At 39.3% G+C, this 9,618-nt stretch overlaps 1 pseudogene; it reads right to left on the bottom strand.

Annotated features, from left to right (window-relative positions):
• Positions 1-6,669: 6,669 nt before the first annotated feature.
• Positions 6,670-7,752, bottom strand: LOC143274040 (speckle-type POZ protein pseudogene; annotated as a pseudogene).
• Between the last annotated feature and the right edge of the window lie 1,866 nt (positions 7,753-9,618).

The following is a 9,618-nucleotide window of genomic DNA, read 5'->3' as shown; positions in this document are numbered from 1 at the left end:
TTACAAAAGTTAAAAATATTATGTATATACATATGAATCTTAGAAATTTTGATATAAATTCATACCTTAAGAAAAGTTTAAAGAATCAAAATAGAACCAAAGAATTGAGAATAGTAGCAGTAGAATAGTCCCTTAATTTTGGTTTTCTTCTGTCCCATATGAGATTGCTCTACTGACACAATACAGAGATTTTGCATTTTCCTTTTCACAAACATGCTTATGTTTAGAGAAGGACAGAGCCATTCTCCAACTCCAAAAACAGTTTTAATTTTTAATTGAACAGGGACTGCATAAAGATCATGTGTGTTAAGAGTTTGTAGAACACAGCAGAAACATTTAGGAAAATTTATGAAACTGTATATGTGATATACCAATAGTCCAATTTACTCTCTTTCTTAGGACAGTTTTTGTCTGGATGGTCTGTCTCTTTTCTCAGATGTCTTATTTGTCCAATGTTCTTCAAATTCCTTAGCCTTCATTCTCCTGAATGACAAAAGAGGAAAAAAAAAAAAACATTCCCCAAACCTAACTTTTGGGAGGTTCCCTTTTTTCAAATTATATCTGATTAAATGAAAAGGGATTTATAGTGGTATAAGTTAGTTTAAAATGGATGGTCATGCTGGTTAATGAACTATCACCTCTTCTAATTAAGACGGCCCTCTTGTTCAAATTGAACTTTTATCAATTTTGACGGTATCCACAGCTTTTCTCCTACAGAAACAAAAGCAAAACCTCCTCCCAATGTAACACATACACTGGTTTCCATTCTGAGGTCTGTACACCATTAAAATATACAGGCTCATTTAATTTTCTAGTTTTTTCTATTATCTAATGTCTCTCCACAGCTGTTGTTCCTTTCTCATTAGCACTAAGAAAATTCAAAGTTAATAGAGCATTATGCAATCTATTTTGGGGGCGTTGTTACCCCTTTTTGTTTATTTAGCATATCCTTTCGAGTTCAGTTTGATCTTTCCATGATTTCTTAGCCTGTAGAATTATGTGGTATACCTGTAATATGCTTTATATTGTAATAAGCAAAATAATCTTTCATTATACTAGAGACATATGCGGGAGCATTGGCAGTTTAAATTTGTGCAGGTATGCTCCTGATGGCCATAATTTCTAGCAAATTCATGATTACCAAATCAGCTTTTTCAGAACTCAGAGCAGTTGCCCACTGAAATCCTGAATAGGTATCAATGGTGTGGTATACATATTTCAATTTTCAAAATTCTGCATAGTGAAACACATCCATCTGCCAGATTTCATACCTCTGAGTACCCTTCGTGTTACATTCTGCTGGTAGCAGAGTCTGACTGTAAAAAGAACAAGTAGTACATTTCCTTACAATTTCTTTGACTTGTTGCCAGGTTATGGAAAAAAAAAACTTTTTAAATGTTTGCTATTGCCCTGATGTTTTTATGAAATTCTGAGGCATCCAGCACATTTCCTATCAATAGTTTATCAATCTCATCAATAACTTGTGCTAGAAGGCATGGCAGAGTCATATGGGATCAGATGTAAGTTGGTATAAAGGATGCTTCATATTCCTGATTATATCTTGTAACTAAATAAGTAACAAAGTTAATTCTGACACATCAGGGATAAATGTTGCAGTCTCAATATGTAAGACCACGGTTTTAGCATACTGAGAGTCAGTAACTATGTTGAGACATTCTGAAAAACTACTAATACCAACAGATTAGCATATAATTCCAATTTTTGAACCAAATTATAAGTACTTTGAACCACTTTACTTAAATTTTCTGACTTATAATCTGCCTTTCCTTGTTGGTTTGCTTTGGTATAAAATGTATGGGCTCCAGATATGAGTGTTTCCTGAACAAAGGGAGCCAGAATCCAATCAGATCTCTGAATAAGTTGAATTCTCTCACTTTTGGGATATTTGCTGTTAATCTCTCCAAAAAAATTACTGCCAGCTCTTTGCAAGGATCACTTTCTGCTCATAATTGATCAATTTCCTCCTTAGTTAAAGGTACTACAATTTCAGCTCACTCTATTCCTGCTAATTGAAAAGTCACAATTTTCTTTTTAAAATCAAGTCAGAGATATGTCCATATACGTTTTTAATAATTTACTCTGTTTGTTTGATAGAAATATCCATTCCAATATAATATCTTTCCCTGCATTAAAATTCCTGTAGGAGAATGCTTAGAGGGGAAAATAACCAAAATACAATCAAGATTTAGATCTACGTGATCCACATGTTCTTCCTGTACTTTCTTTTCCACCAAGGCCAATTCTCTCTCGGCTTTAGCTAACAATTCTCTTGGACTATTTAAGCCCTTTTCACTCTCAAAAGTTTTGAACAAATTGCTCAGTTCCTCTTTTTTTACCCCAACAACAGTTCATGGATGGAAAATGTCTCCAAATAACCTTTAGAAGTCATTAAGAGTACGTAATTTCTCCTAATATGTACCTTTGGGGGTCTAATTTTTTAAGGAGCTATTTTAGATCCCAAATAATTAATAGAATCTCCCTTTTGTATCTTTTCAGGAGCGATTTGTAATCTCCAACAAGGCAAAATTTTCTTTAATTCTTCCAACATTCCTTCTCTCTGCATTTGAATCAGCTAGTAAAATATCATCTATGTAATGACAAATTATAGATTTAGGAAATTGTTCCTAAATCAAATTTCCAAACTTTCAATGGCTCTCATACAAAATATTGGCACAGGGTTGGGCTATTCAACATTCCCTGTGGGAGAACCTTCCATTGACATACCTAACTGGCTGTAGGCACCGTGAAGGCAAATCTTTTTCTGTCTTTTTCTTGTAAGGGTAATGAAAAGAAACAGTCTTTTAAATTGATAACTATAAGAGACCATCCTTTAAATAATAAAGTAGGCAACGGAAAAGCAGATTGCAGAGAGCCCATTGACTGAATTACTTTCTGAATTGCTCTTAGGTCTGTTATCATTCTCCAATAACCAGATTTCTTTTTAATAACAAATACAGGAGAATTCCAAGGGCTGGTTGATTTTTCAATATGATGAGCATTTAACTGCTCTCATTCCAGCTCTTTTAAAGCCTGCATTTTCTGTTGTTAAAGGCCATTGCTGAACCCATGCAGGCTTGTCTGTTAACCATTTTAAAGGTGGAGCTGTTGGTGTCTTTGAAAGTTCAGCAGTTGTTGTGCCCTGTTCTTGTACAATCTGCATTGCCTGGGACTGCTCTTTATAATATCTCCTAATATTTCTCTCAGAAACATGTGTTAGTTTATAGTTTGTTTCTGAGGTTAGAGAAATGTTAATCTGATATTTCATTGTTGTAATAGATCATGGCCCAATAAATTCATAGCTATATTACTCATCATATATGGCTTTAATTTTCCTCTCTGTCCTTCTTGCCCTATATATTCAAGCCATCTTGTGCTCTGGTTCACTTGAGATAATGTTCTAATCCCTAACAGCTGAACATTTACATCCTGAAGACGTCAATGTGGATGCCAAAATTCTGGTGCAATTATTGTAACATCCACATCTAAACTACTAAACCTTCCAAGATAGCATCATTTATTCCTGTTTTTAATTTTGGTCTTTGTTCATTTAAAGATGTTTGCCAAAAAATCTTTCTTTATGGTTTCTCCTGAATTTTCTGTTTTTTCTACTTCAACTGTTCTATCACCTATCAGCCTGGATTATTACAATAGGCATTTGGTTATTTAATTGCTCTGAGAAGTGATTTCTTGTACAATGGCAGGAAAGGTCTGAACTGAATTCCGCATGAGGCCTGCATGAGGCCCTTAGGGAGTTTCCTAAAAGCAGAGGCAAAGGATTACCTTGTCTGTCACTTGTTGATCTACATTCCTTAGTCCTGTGTTTACTCTTCCTACACCTTGTGCATAATCCACAAGGTAGGGGCATTCTCTTGCCATTGTTCCTCAAACACTTGGTTTCTAAGAATGCCTTGTTTATACTCTTTTCAAATGACCTTGTTTACCACAATTAAAACTTCTCACATTATTATTTTTCCTCAAAGCTTTTGACATCACTCTCCTATCCACATATCATTATGTTCATGTGACTCAAGTCATGGAAACAGAGAGCAAGTTTTTTTCCTAGATGTCACTAGGGGTGATAATGATTGATTGGTTTCTTTTCTATTTTCTTTTCTAATACCTGGTTCCTACATCCATGTCTGGGCTATGGAGAAAAATGCTTCCTGGTAAATACTATCCCATGTGGTCCATTCCACAGAGGAAGCAGCACAATGTAGTCATCCTCTCAAGAATTAGTTGGCTAGTCAGCCTGGAAAAATGGTGACACCTCTGGGGCTCTGTATTGGTCTCTGCTGTTGGCAGATCTGGCATCCTGCAGCAACTGTAACTAGGTCAGTCATGAATGGATGTCCAGTTTGTTGATGTCACAGATAACCTCTATTCACCTGCCATGGCTGCTTTGTCCATGGGCCCATGAGGCAATATCAAGGATGGCTTGACAAAGTGACTGACTACCCATCTAATGGGTCATCCTATCTACTTGATTATTGATATCTATCTCTAATTGAAGACACCTTTTGTGGGCATTTACAGGGGACAAAATGATCTTCACATTCTTTGCTCCTTTGTAGATCTGTCCAAATACTTCTTCCCCAAATGTCTTTCAAATATTTGTTAATTTCTTTTTTTGTTGTTGTTTTTATTTTTTCTTCTCTCACAAAATCCCATCTGACCATAGTCTTCCCTCTCTCCACTCCACATATTTGTACTACTCCTCAGTTTCCCTTCAGAAAAGAAAAGATCTCCAGGGGATATCAAATGAACACAAGATAACAAAATGTAATAATAGTAGGCACAAACCCTCATATCAAGGCTGGAGGAGGAACTCAGAAGAAAAGTTTCCAATATCAGACAAACAGTTCAGAGACTCCACACACTCCTGTTGCTAGGACTCCCACACAACCCCTGAGCTAAACAAGCACAGTACATACATAGAGGACTTAGTACAGACCCATGCATGCTCTGTGATTGCCTGTTCAGTTTCTGTGAACCCCCATGGATCCTGTTTAGATAAATCTGTGTGTTCCTTTTACCTGATACCTTTGATCCATTGTACTGTCATGCCCAGATTGTGACCGCCCAAAGAGACCACCGAAGACCTTGGATGTCCAGAATGCAACAGCAAGGTTTATTCTGCAGATACAAGTCTAGACAGGGACTCATTCCTATACCTAATACAGTGAGGCAGGGAAAAATACCTCTTTCTTGGGGAAGTTAGTTTTTATAGGCAAAACCCATAAAATTTCTTAGAGGGGAGGCAGTTAGTACGGGTCCATCCTTGATTGGTCCAGTTTTTTCTCCGGGCCTGGACTTTATCTTATTCTAGCTTTTCTGTTTGCCCTGTCAGGAGTTTTACAACTCCTCTCCAGGGTCAGGTCATGTTATCTCTGGAGAGGGGCATCTTGTGGTTAATTGGTTACGATCAGACATCCTGACTCTGTTCTTTTGTTCCTGGGGCTGGCGCCATCATTTCTGGGGACTTGAAACTGACCTGGGTCTATCTATATTGAGATATCTTTGTCTAAGGCCCCCTTTTTGAGACAATAGAGTGAGGGTCTTGTTGTGCCTAGATTGTGTCCCCAAAGCTGCCACTGGAGACTTTAGGTACAGAATGCAAAAGTAAGGTGTTGTCTAAGTATACAAGCCTCCAGGGAGGCTCTTCTAAATCTCTCACTCACAGCAGGGAGGTTGGAAGGAGCACTCCCCTTTCTTTGTGAGGCTAGTTCTTAAAGGCACAGACCATATAATTTATTTTAACCCGCCTCCCTTTTTAGTCTTTTGGTCGAATGTCCTGACTGTGTTTTCCAAAGTCCCTGTAGCAGATACAGCCACCTGGGGAAAAGGGGTCCAAGTTCTTATCTACACTTAGGAATCCTGGTTTAAACTTCTCTTTGTCTGTAGGGGATAGAGTGGGGGGTTTTACTGAGGTATCACGCTACAATCCTGTCTTCTCTTACTTGAGGTTCCCTGCACTATATCTAATGTTTGGACCTCAGTATCTGCTCTCAGATGCTGGAGAAAGCCTAACTGATGTCGATTGGGCTATGTACAAATGTATGATTATAAGAGAATTTCATTAGGGATAATTTCACTGAATACTGTGTGTGTGTGTAGGAGTAAGTGCCCTGCACAAACTTCCACAGCTAAGCAGAGCTGGATAGACTAAAATAGGATTTTTCAAACACAAACAATATTGGAATCTACTAACAGAGTTTAAATTTTTATTTGTTTGATATTTTATTTTGGGTAGGTAGGGTCTACAGAGATTGATGTGACCATGGAGATGAGAGGAAGACTGTACAAGGGTCCTCTGCAAGAGCAACAATTGCTTTTGCAACTGAGTGTTCTCTACATTCCCCCCCACCCCCGCCACCAAGTTTAGAGAAAAAGTCTTCATTCATTTCTACTTCTCTTGAAAGGAAATATTCATTTTTGTTTGTTCCTTTGCTGAGCCCCTGGTCATATGATCTTCTCAGTCCAATCCAGACATTGACTCCTTTACATCTCTATTAAGCCTCAGCCACCATGCTGTTTCTGGCTAGCTTCACTAGAAATGTTCCACACATCCCATAGTCTAGCCTAGTGTCTTTGGTAACAACATTGGCTGCTGCTTCTGGGTTATAAGTATCAGACAAGGCTGACCAGGTCCTAGGATCGCTTCAAGCGTTTGAAAGGGGGCTCCAAGAAAGGCAGATGAGCAGAAGCCAGATAACGTTGTGCTTCAGCCACTAAATGGGGACATGAGCCCACCATTGCCTTCCAGCCTGAGGTCTCACAGACCTCAGAAACATGAGCTGTAATGAAATCCAGTGTCTGTGTTTTCAGCTGCCCTGAGCTGTGGAGGTCAGCCAGGAAGAGAGTGTGGGCAGCATTCTCCACAGAGAGGTCCCTGAAGAGGGCAACCTCACACATAACCTTCAAACTCTCTAGGCCATACTTGTCAGCAGCTGCCAGCAAAGCATCTGTCATGCTGTCCAGGTCTGGTGCTTTTCCTGTGTAAATGAAGTCCATCATTGCCTTGAAGACTTGTGGTTCCAGGTCAGGGATCTCAATGCGATTCTTTCTGCTCTCCTCCATGTCCTGTTGAAACATGGCTCTGAAAACTGGAGAGCGAGCTGCTAAGATGGCCTTGTGAGCCCGAAATTCCTGGCCAGCTACCACCAGGCAACAGTTTGTGAATTGGGAATTCTCCCACAGCTCTCCTAGCTCATCTGCCAATGTGCAGCTTAGAACTTGAATCCATGGCTTTCTGTTCCAGTCAGAGATGCTGACTGAGTCCTGGACCTTGCTCACAATGCAGAGAAGGGTGAGCTGGTCATGTGGAAGAAGACGAGGTGCATGAGACAGGAGGAAATCTCGAAGGATGTACTTTTTGAATCCACAGCCATGGCCTGGCATGAATTTAAAGGCTTTTAGGCTCCTCATGGTTTCTGTTTTGTCTCCTTCATCATTTATGATCCAGAATTGGAACTTTGTCCAAACATGACTCTTTAAATAGCTGAGCAAAATTAGATTAACTGACAGGTAATCTGCACTTACTTCATCGAGTCCATTAGGGTGTACTGTCAAACACCATTTGTCATGGGCTTCTATTGAAAAAGTTGGGCTTCTAAGGCTTCCTAGCCTTTCCTCCACAATAGAATGGAAGTTGCTGATGGTCCACATGTAGGAGAAATTCTGAAGCCTGATTTCAGTGTGGTCCCATCTCTGGACTGTCCTGTTTCCTGCCATTTCTCCTGGAGATAGTTTGAATGTTAAATTGGATCCAAAATGAAGAACTAGCAATTGTTTTCTCTTCACCTTGTGAGACACAATAATAGACATGAATTAGATTGTTGGTTTTCTTTTTTTTTTTTTTTTTGGCTTTTCGAGACAAGGTTTCTCTGTGTAGCTTTGTGCCTTTCCTGGAACTTGCGTTAGAGATAAGGCTGGCCTGGAACTCAAAGACATCCACCTGCCTCTGCCTCCTGAGTGCTGGGATTAAAGTCATGCGCCACCACTGCCCGGCATGAATTAGATTTTAAGTTTTTGTTTTTCCTCTAGTCCCTCTTTGATGGGGCTGGAAACTTGGATCTCTGATATTTTCTATGTGGATTTCAATACTTGTTTCAGAGAAGATAGTGTAGGCTACTAGGGACTCTTACATCACTCCATTGTTTGTCTAGATTGAATCTTGGTTCTGTAGTTAACTGGTTTTGACAATTATACACAGGTGTTGAAAATTTTGTAACATTTGATACACTCATATCAAAAAATGTTGTACTAGGTTCTCTAGAGTAACAGAACATACAAAAAGAGTCTTTCTGAGTATAAGGAAGGTGATCTATTAGAATGACTTAGGGCTGAGGCTCTGCTAATCCCACATTGGCTAGCTGTAGAAGAGATAGTAAAAGATTCCAGTACTTACTCAGTCCAGGAATTTGGGTGGTGTCTACTGGCCTTCTGTGTATCCTAGAGTTCCAAATATTCTCTATTGCCAGTGAAGAAATGGACTTGCTGCAAGGTGAGGGCAAGCAGGCAAATAGCAAGTGCTTCTAGCTTCCATGTCCTTTTATAGGCTTCAAGCAGAGGGTGTGGCCCAGTTTGGGTGTGTCTTCTAACCTCAAGATCTGGATTAAAGGTTTGTGTCTTCAGGCCTTGAGATCAGGATTAAATGTTTGTGTCTTTTTTCTCCAAAGTCTGTTCCTGAAGTGGATCTACCTACTTCAACTGAAGCAAAACACTTCTCACTGTAGCGGCCTCCACTTTAGGGTTTTAGTTAATTCCATGTCTTGTTAAGTTGGGAACCAACAAAAAACAACAAAAGTGTATTTTGCTTATTGTGGTTCATGTTAAATAAAATAGGGATGGTGTCATTCCTACACAGCTTTTATTTCCTCTTTTGGGGGTTTTATACTAAATCCTTCCACTAACATGACCTGGGAAGATGCGTTTTCCTTTTCCAGTCACAACTTGGAGATCAAGATTGAAGAATTCATATATGGTGGTCAAGAAGAAAGGCCAAGCACAATCCTCTGAACTTGGCAGTCTTCATTCCATCCAGACTCACAGTCTCTGGGATGTCTGCAACAACTCTCATTGGTGGTCTTGCCACTCCCAAATCCCCAGATAATCCTCCTTGGTAACACTTGGCCAGATCCAATTAAGTGTGTGCTATGAGAAGATTCTAAGTGCTTCTCAATTCCACCCTCTGACTGCCAAGATTCAGCTTCTCAATATCTCATAATTTTCATCCTTCACTGGTGAGTTCTGACCTCTTTAAACTTTGAACTTCTAGGCTTAGATTGCTGGGCCTTGAGTGTGAGACAGTATTCAGGTTTCCAAAAGGTGCAGAATGTATTCAACTGTTACCAACAATAGGCTTTTGAGGCTGTTCACCTTAGTATGTGATCAGTAAAATGCTCACCATATTTATCATCTCTCTTTAGTTCATCATGTCTTTAGGGTCTCACTAAACCTATAGGTTGTGACAATACCTTCAATGATTCAATCAACTCAGCAATTCCCAGCTTACCTCTCCTGAAAGGTCTGGCTCTGATGCTGTTCTTCCCTCATTCCAGGATAAATCAATCAACTGGTTTTGATCTCTGAAAGTTT

Source organism: Peromyscus maniculatus, chromosome 6, assembly GCF_049852395.1.
Source record: "Peromyscus maniculatus bairdii isolate BWxNUB_F1_BW_parent chromosome 6, HU_Pman_BW_mat_3.1, whole genome shotgun sequence".
In the NCBI taxonomy this organism is placed as follows: domain Eukaryota; kingdom Metazoa; phylum Chordata; class Mammalia; order Rodentia; family Cricetidae; genus Peromyscus; species Peromyscus maniculatus.
Note: the sequence above shows the minus strand (reverse complement) of the source record. Positions and strands in the feature narration are given on the sequence as shown.